At 38.4% G+C, this 9,928-nt stretch overlaps 1 long non-coding RNA gene across 1 annotated transcript; it reads right to left on the reverse strand.

Moving 5' to 3' along the window:
- Positions 1-95: 95 nt before the first annotated feature.
- Positions 96-4,328, reverse strand: LOC107742791 (uncharacterized). Its single transcript, XR_001640341.1, has 3 exons — positions 4,139-4,328; positions 2,216-2,524; positions 96-217 (listed from the first exon to the last, which is right to left on the reverse strand). It is a non-coding gene; the product is annotated as an uncharacterized LOC107742791 (long non-coding RNA).
- Positions 4,329-9,928: the final 5,600 nt, after the last annotated feature.

Here is a 9,928-nt window from a genome sequence, read left to right on the forward strand (position 1 = left end):
GTGATGGTCAGAGATCCAGTTTGTTTGTCCAGCTTCAGTCTGTCTCTGAATCTCCCGCCAAGAACATCCTCATATACAGTTATTCTGTCATCACGTTTATTGAACTCAACTAAATTAATTAATAGAAAAATCCATTCAATCTGATCATCATCTGTTATTTTAGTGAGACCAGAGTTTAGAGTCACTGAATCTCCCTCCATCACTGACAAGGGCTTCGCTGCATCATCACCAAACACACACAGAGAACAAACAGAAAGAGGGTTTGTCACAGATTAAGACTTTTAAATAACTTGATTGTTTACTAAAGTAAATAGTTTAAAATGTAAATTAGAAATTAATTACATAAAACAACAGAACTGACACAAAATAAGAAAAATTGTGTGTGTATTGTATCTGGTGATTAAAAAATAAAACAGGTGAAACATACCTCCGTGAAGTTGGCCCCCCACCCAACGCAAAACGTCGGCAAAATAGTCTCAATCGTTTGTGCTGGTTTGTGCTGTAAAAATTTTCGTTTGTGCTGCTTTGGTTTTTTAGATATTAAAATAATATTTATAGGTCATTCTGAGGTCACTCAGCCCCCCAACATACTCCAAATTCACCCCAAATAGTCTCGTTCGTTTGTGCTTCGTTTGTGCTGGTAATATTTTCGTTTTCGCTACTGTCGTTTTAAAAGATTTTTTTCCACAGATTGTCAACAGATTAGTCAACGCTGATGGCCATCTCCACAGGCTAATGTACGTGCATTTAATAAAGAAATGCACCTTTTCATATGTACCACATAATTAGAGAAGATTATTATTATTATTATTTTAATTGGTTTGTTTAATAGTAGACATTTCAAGATTTCTATAAATGTATTTCTTGTTTCTGTGAGCCGGTTCATTGTTGTGATGCGCTCCATTCACGGAGACTGCATGAGGAAAGCACATCCAAAAATGACGGAGTAGCCTATTCTAAGTTCTTTCCACAGGAAAAAAAAAATGCGAGAGATTGCGCGGGCGCCTCCATATCATATAGTAAGCGCGATAATACTCCCACAAATACTTGAAATGAGCATATATAGCGATTTTATTATTCATATAAAAATAATAATAATAATAATAATAATACCCTGTTTTGGTCATATTTACTATTAATTGCCCAGCTCCCCATCAATGATCTAGTGCAGAGACATATAGCCTAGTTCTAAACTGAATGTGCAAGAGAAGCATTAGCCAGGGGTAGGCAAGTTCGGTCCTACCTAGTCCTGCAGAGTGCAGCTCCAACCCTGAAAAAAAAAACTCGCCTGTCTATAGCCTTAGTAATCCTGAAGACATTGATTAGCTTGTTCAGGTGTGTTTGATTAGGGTTGGAGCTGAACTCTGCAGGACTGCGGCTCTCTAGGACCGAACTTGCCTACCCCTGCATGGCCTAGGCCTACTTCTAATTTGGCCAAAGAAAACTTGTTAAAATAAAAAATGTTCTATATTAATTTGTGCATTTTTCAGTTGTTTATTAAAGTTGCAAAACGTCATAAACAAAAATCTAAAAAAAAAAATCTATATTTTTCTTTTTCGGGCAGCATGTTGTGTACGGTTCTAATTTCAAATTTGGTTTTCAGGATGGTATTTAAAAATACAACAACCCTTCTTTTTTCATTTCTTTCGTCATGGTTAAAAAAAGAAAAATGAATGAACGCAAATAAGCTACACGGACCTGGAAACAGTAGGCTATTGCATGTTTTATTTGTGCGCAGACACGAAAATAGGCCTATGAATATCAAGAATTTATTTTTTATTTATTTTTGTTTGTTTTGTACAGACATAATGAAATAGGCCTAGTTTTTTTTTCTTTTCGTTTAATTGGCCTAATTGAACGAATATGGCTACTTACAATTAAGTGACTGTGACTATTTCATGTGATTTGTTTTGCCGTTTGAATTTTACCTTATTACTTCAACTGTATTGTTAAAAAAGACAGTAAAAACAAAAATACTACCGGTACAAACCAGAACAAACAAACGAGACAATTGGGGTAAATTTGGAGCATGTGGGGGGCTGAGTGACCTCAAAATGATCATTAAATACTATTTTAATATCTAAAAAACCAAAGCAGCACAAACTAAATTTTTTACATCACACACGGCGCACAAACGATTGAGACTATTTTGCCGACGTTTTGCGTTGGGTGGGGGGCCAACTTCACGTAGGTGTGAAACCTATATTTAACTCACTACGGACGTTGAGATATAAAGTTTTCCTTATTGGTCCATTGATGTGTAGATAATAAATTCCAGTATGTTCAGCTGTGATGTTTGTGATGGTCAAAGATCCAGTTTGATTGTTCAGGTTCAGTCGGTCTCTGAATCTCCCGTCAGGAGCATCATCAAATACAATCATGCTGTCGGTCTGTTTATTGATTATAGCTAATAAAGTGTTAAAAAACCTCCACTGAATCACACCATTATTCTTCATTTTAAGAAGACGGGATCCTAGAGTGAATGAATCTCCCTCCATAACTGACCAGATCTTATCAATCATACCTGCAGAACAGAGTTTTTCACAGATTAAACATTTAAATAACTTGAAGTTGCTTGATGAGTCCTTCATTAAAATACTTTTAATTATTTAAATGTTAAGTGAATAATATGAATGAAATGAATGAAAGGAGACTATGCTCAGTGGACATTCCATTACAGAATGTTAATCCTCTCCGACTAATTTAACCATTAATTTATTACATGTTACCAGAACAGAAGCAACTGAAGCCAAAAAAACTAATTTCAAACTCACCAACCAGATAACCAGAGGCCCCTGTGATAGAGCATTACGGTAGACCCCCCTACCCAAGATATTTTTTTTGTCACTTGACGATTATTTGTTGAATTTCATTTTTGTTTTTCTTGTTGATATGCCAATTAACATTTACAACACTGTTCTGCGATAAATGTGAATACATGTGAATATGCAAATTCAGTCTTTGCCAGAAGGTGGCGCTTGTGGAACAGTGGTTACATAAAGTAAACACTGCTTTATTTCAAGCACTATACAGAGGTAATATGAAAAGAAAATACCTTCAAAACTTCCTGGCTGAAATGTGAGTTTACAGGTATGATTTAAACACCATAAATTAAAATATTCATTATTCATCATCAGTAGATCGAAACTATCACTTTGCAAGTTGGCACAAATGTAGCCTATTTGGTGATTGCTAATAGTGGTCGATAATAGTGGATTGCTAATAGTGCATTTCACTTGCTGAAGACAAAACTAAAGGCAGAAAGACCCACAAACAAAACAACTGAAGTCAGCGGCGGTAAAGGCCTGGCAAAGCATGACAAAAGAGGAAACCCAGTCTTCGGTGATGTCCATGAGTTTTACACTTAAGGCAGTCATTCTCAACAAAATATTAAAATGTAACATTTTATTTATGATCATAATTATTTGTCCAATTACATTTGAGATCGAAACTATCACTTTGCAAGTTGGCACAAATGTAGCCTATTTGGTGATTGCTAATAGTGGTCGATAATAGTGGATTGCTAATAGTGCATTTCACTTGCTGAAGACAAGTGAAATGCGGGGGTTACTGTGTATATAAAAATCCTAAGCATTTGATGTTATATTTTTGTTCAACCCCTTCAATTAAAACTTAAAGTCTGCACTTCAATTTCATCTTGATTGTTTAATTTAAATTATATTCTGGTGGCATACAGAGCCAAAATTATGAAAATTGTGTCAGTGTCCAATATTGCGATTACTGTTTTTCCTTGAAGCAGTACCTCTGATCACAGTGACTGAATCTAAAACCTTCAGCTTACACAGATTATATTCACACATTTTTAAGTAACTGAACTCGCACTGTATGATATTACAAATAAACTATTTGTCCAGTCCGGTTCCTTTCACACAGCAGGGCGTCACCAAAAATGCCATTGCGAGTCCTGAAAATTTACGAGTGTGTGAGTTTTTTAAAACAAGCAGTTAATTCATAAATTTATATAATCTTATGTTCATGCTGTGGAAATACAAATGGAATACAGAAGACAATAAGTGCAGCACTGAAAAGGGGCGGAGCTACATAAGGTCTATATAATGCTGTTGTCACTGCTGCAAACTCCCATATATAAAATAATTATATGAAAAATATAATTTACCATTAATCAGGTTCATCATTGTTGCCCTTTGGCCTTCAGCCAGTTGATCCTTGGGTGTTAATGCACCCCTGCCAACCAGACCCCACAAACACAAACAGAACAAAACTAATTTGAGAAACATTTTCTTCATCAGTTCACTGAAAAGCTCACGATAGTGATGCTTAAAATGTCTGAAAACACTCACGACTGAACTGTGCTATTTATCTGGTTGTGTGTGAATCCTCCCCTAACCTCCATCACAGTTCATCCTCTTTTACATCATGAAAATCAACAAGGTTTTGCTGAACTTACATTTTCAAACTTAAAACCAGGGACAGGCAAAGTTCAGGCGATCAGCAAACATGCTGATGCAAGGCAAAACACACAAGCGGTGAACAACGTTCAAGTCAAAACCAGTGTAAATCAAGCAGAAATAAACAGGATTGGTAATGTGCATTCATCCACACTTGGGTTTTTGAGCGTTTTCCAAAAGTTGCTTGTCCACGCTGAAACATCCGAATACACTTAAATCATCTACCCGCACATGCATTTGTGCAAAGACAGGCACAAATACATCAAAAAGTGTTTTGTTACAAATTATAAATACTTGCTCATCAAATGTATTTAATTTAAAATACAAAATACTGGTGTGAGCAGAGATGGGCAATAAATACATGAAAATGTTTTTAAAATAAAAATACAAAATACTGAGTTGAAAAATGTATTTAAATACAAATACTTTATTTTGTATTTTGAAAATATACAAAATATGTGTGAAATTGGCCATCCAGTGCAGGTATCCTTATAGGCTGAAATCTATCTGGACCTATTCTGAATGCAAAAATAAATAAATAACTAAACAAACAAACAAACAAACATTTACATGTGTATGAACATTACATTCATTTAGATAGCTATTTTAGATATTTAGACAGATTTTTTTAAAGGCATACTGGCTACTGCACTAATAGCATATAAACTTACCTGTAGCAGATCTATACAGGCAGAGCCGGGGAAGGTGGAGAGTTTCAGAGGAACTCTGAAAGCACACTGCGAAATACTTTATTGAATGCTAACCAGCCATTTAAATATAAAGCAGCAAGCTCATTGGCTGCATATGCAACATGAACCAATCAGCTTGTACCAATTAGTTGAATGAATACATTAGTTTGCATTACGGACCCATCAGCCTGTGCCATCTAGAGTTTCATGACACAACTTTGCATTTATTCACAAACTTCTCACAAAATTATTGTTTGACAAACTTACTTCCACTCACTGCTGCTTTCTGACGGTTTGGAGAACAATTTCTCAGAGTCGCCCCCCTGTCATTTCACAGGGGCGAGCATGTCAAGTATAAAAGCCTCGTCTGTTGGGCCGGGCATACACTGTGCGATTTCAGCAACGTTTTTGTTAAATACCAACTCTCACTGTACGAGTAAATCTCATGCAATGTAAAACCAAAGCTCAGGATTTATGTTCTCACACTATACGGTCCGTTCATCGAGCTGCGACTTCACTGCACACACTATATGAGCGCATGTTAGGGTTGGGGGGAGGGGGCGTGGTCTGAACTAGTTGATGCATGATATAAGCACCCTGATAACGAGTTTGACAGGCACAAATTATTTTGTGTATTTTGAAAATACAAAAATACTAATCTCAAATGTATTTAAATAGAAAATACATTAGATTTTTTCCAAAGGCTTTAAAATAGTATTTTGTATTTATACGTATTTTAAAGGGGTCATATGATGCGATTTCAATTTTTTCTTTCTCTTTGGAGTGTTACAAGCTCTTGGAGCATAAAGAAGATCTGTAAAGTTGCAAAGACTAAAGTCTCAAATCCAAAGAGATATTATTTATAACAGTTAAGAGTCAACCACACCCTCCTAAAACGGCTCATTCTATCTAGCCCCCACAGGTCTACGTCACGATGTGGGAAGATTTGCATAATGCCGCCCAAATGTTCACACACAGAAAGAAGGTGTAACTTTTATTCTCGCTGTAGTATTAATGCTGCCGCTGGCGCCGCTGCCATGTCGTGGATACGCTGTGTGTTTTGTTGTGAAAGCGAAACTACTTTGTTTGGCCTTCTTTAATCCTGTCTTGAAGAAGATGACAGCACTCGGTCTCCAGCCCTTCCTCACATATCCGGCGGTAATTAAACTACGGCACAAAGGTGAGCAGATGATGTTCGACTCTCCTCAGAAAGCGGAGGATTTTATCAGCTCACTGTCACAGAAGAAGACATATGCTGCAGCTCTGCAAAGCAACGGGAAAACAGTGGCCACCATCTCCATCTCTTCGGCCCAGCGAGAAGAACTTAATGAACTTAATCCAGCTGCCCAGGAGAGGATAATAACAAGGTTGACATGGACACTTGCTGAATCTCTTTTATTTTTATTTTTTCCTCTCTCTCCTCCTGGGATATTGTTCATATTTATCCGGCACAACTCTCTTTACTGGTAAGACTAACAACCATAATTTTTTTATTTTTGGAGGGGTAGGTTTAATTACAAAAATTTTTGACTATGTGGGCCTTTTGGGGACATGTCTTGCGTTGAAGTGGACCGGTCACGTATCATCACCATTTTTAGTTGCTCAACCTACGTTCTCGGTAATGTGCGGTCTGAGTTGTTTCTTGTTTATAGTTGTTTGTTGTTCCTGTTTCTGTGTTGCTTTTATTTTTTACAACAGACATTCATACTTTTATTTATTTTATTTTATTTTAAGGATTATTCATCTAGGTGGTTTGATATCTAGAATGCACACCAGCGTTTACGTTACTTACAGAATGGGAGTGCTTTTGCTTTTCTTCATTTACTGAATACAATTTTGGGATTATGAATATTCAATGCATACTCTAAATATTTTATCATTGAATGTGAATGGCCTAAATTCTGCTGTGAAACGTACTCGTGTATTAGAATATTTACACTGTAAATCGATTTCCTGTGCCCTGATACAAGAGACACATTTAAAACAATTTGACGTGGCACGTTTCCAGAATAAATATTATAAATTGGCAGCCTTCTCCTGCCCTCTTAATAAAACTAAGGGGGTGCTTATCCTTGTTAACAGGGAGTTACATTTAACAATTGAAAATACCGGAAGTGATGAGGAGGGTAGATTTGTTTTTATCCGTTGCAAAATACATAATAATAGGTTAGCATTGGTCTCTATTTACGGTCCGAATGAGACAGACAGTGCATTCTTTACAAATATTTCCAAAACATTACTTGAGCAGACTGATTGCCCATTAGTGGTGGGTGGTGATTTTAATGCTGTAGTAAATCCTGCTTTGGATAAATCTCAATCTGATACAACAGTCAATCCATCTTCTAAATTAGTGAATAAATTTATCACTGAGCTCAACTTAATCGATCTTTGGAGAATTCAGAATACTAAATCTAAGGACTTTACTTTTTTTTCTAATAGACATAAGACTTTCTCTAGGATAGACTACATATTTCTCAGCCCATCTTTAATTTCGTCTAATTCCTCCATCTCTATATTACCAATTTTATTATCTGATCATTCTGCTGTGTTGTGCAATATTCCTCTTTTCAAAAGGTGGAGGATTTTGTTTCTTCACTGTCAGTGAAGCGGGAAGGCAACAGCTACCTTCTCCATCCTTTCAGCTCAACGAGATGAGGTCTGTGGTGATCCTAACTGCCCTGAAGAGGACAATAACAAGGTGGCCATGGACACTTGTTAATTTCTTTTTGAAATCTTGCCCCTGTCCTATACGCTCGTCCGCTGACTGGTAAATAATAATGATTTATTTTATTTATTTTTATTTATCATTACTATTTTTCGGGCTAATGGAGAGCAGGTTAGATCTCTAAGTTTTTGGCTCAGTGGGCCTTTTGGGGACATGTCTTGCATTGATGTGGACTGGTCATGCATCAACATTTGTTTCTTTTGTTTATGCAGACCTACACTCTCGGTAATGTGCGGTCTGCTTTGGCTTTTGTACATAGTTGTTTGTCGTACCTTTTTCTTGTTTTTTTCTATGCCCTTCAACAGATGTCAATACTTTTATTTATTTTGCTTTTCTTTTAAAAGGATTATGCATCTAGGTGGATTGGTATCTAGGATACATACTAATGTTTACATGTTACTGGCATTATGGCATTGCTTTTGTTTCTCGAGCACACAATGCAGGTTCTGAATATCTTATCATTGAATGTGAATGGCCTAAATTCTCCTATTAAGCGTACCCGGATGCCTCTTTCTATTGAACCTATCTGGAATCGCAAATTATCAGATTTTGACTTATCGGTCGACTGGGAGATGGTGTGGTCTAGTCTAATCTTAACTTCTAAAAACTTTGCTCATCGTCTTATCCATTTCAAAGTTATCCATAGAGCATACATAACTCCTTACAGGGAATTAAGGAGTTAACTGAGGTTCGGGAGCGAGGCCACGCCTCTACCAATCACCTCACTTCCCGAATCCTTCATATATCGGGCTGCCTCATACCGCGCCATTGACTCTTTCTCTCGAACGACAGACGGACTCGCCTGGTCTGGACAATTCAATGTCACAGGCGTCGCACGAGGATCACCTCTCATCATCACGATCGCAGTCGTTCCCGAGTGCTCGCGTTCGGTCGCGCACATTCCCGGGCCATGAGCGCCCACTCCCAGGCTCGTCTCGGGAGGACTCTGAGCGTTTCCCAGGCTCCGCCCTCTCCGACAGTGGGATCCGTGGGCCGGGATCGCCATCATCGTTCGTGTGGCGGGCACCGAAACGGAATCCTCGCTCTCCTCACGAGCCGCTTCTCCGGTGCTTCCTCAGCGCTCCCATCGCACGTCTTTCAGAATCCAGAGCCGAGGACAACCGAACCACGGATGGCCTTCAACACACACTTAAATGCAAGGTACCCAATTCAATCATGCAGATAACAAACAATTATTCCAACTATATTCAGTATCAATAAAACTTCTGTCATGACAAACTCTGAGCCCTCAGCACTTCCGGCAACTCCTAGGGAGTCACTCTCCGTCACACATGACGTCACGAGGAATTCTCCTCCACAGCATCAGACAGCAGCTCCCCCTAGCGGCAGGCAAGACGTAATTCCACCTGCACTCGCTCAATCTGATCTCTCCCAAATTCTTCTCTTCTCTATGCTCACAGTTTGCTCATAAAACCCCGCTCACAAACATCCTTTCATCCCAACCTCCATCCCTATACCCTTCCTTTCAGCTGATTACAGCAATACGGCCCACAGCCAAAGACACGCAGGCTGGTTAAATTGAACATTCTAAATTGTTCCCCCTCGACTCGTATGTATAACAGACTCGTGTATGGATCGATTTACGTATTAACTGGTCCTCGCCATGAAATATAGCCACATTCACTGGAATGGCTTAAGTAAATAGACAACAAACAATCAGCAATTCGGCTCCGTGTTTTCTAATAATTATCTGTAGCTACTTATAAATTCCAGATGCCCATTCAGTGTCCCTTGGGACCTTACCTCACGCAGGCCAGCCTGGTCTCCTTCAACCTCTAATTCTATTTCCAAATGGTCTACCCATTCTCCCCCCCCCCCCCCCCCTCTCTCCCTCTCTCCCTGCCATCTTGCAACACACCCCACTCACAAAAACATCCTTTCATCCCAACATCCATTCTTCCACCCTTCCTTCAGCCGTTTACAGCAATACGGCTCTCGTGTTTCCAATAATTCTCAATAGCTTCTTAGAAAGTTTTACAATTTAAGAGGTTTGTTCTCAATAGCTTCTTATTCTCCCCTCTCTATATACCTCCCTATCTAACTATGTCTCTACCTCCCTCTCC

This window comes from Sinocyclocheilus rhinocerous, unplaced genomic scaffold, assembly GCF_001515625.1.
Source record: "Sinocyclocheilus rhinocerous isolate Xijiao unplaced genomic scaffold, SAMN03320098_v1.1 scaffold1879, whole genome shotgun sequence".
Classification (NCBI taxonomy): Eukaryota; Metazoa; Chordata; class Actinopteri; order Cypriniformes; family Cyprinidae; genus Sinocyclocheilus; species Sinocyclocheilus rhinocerous.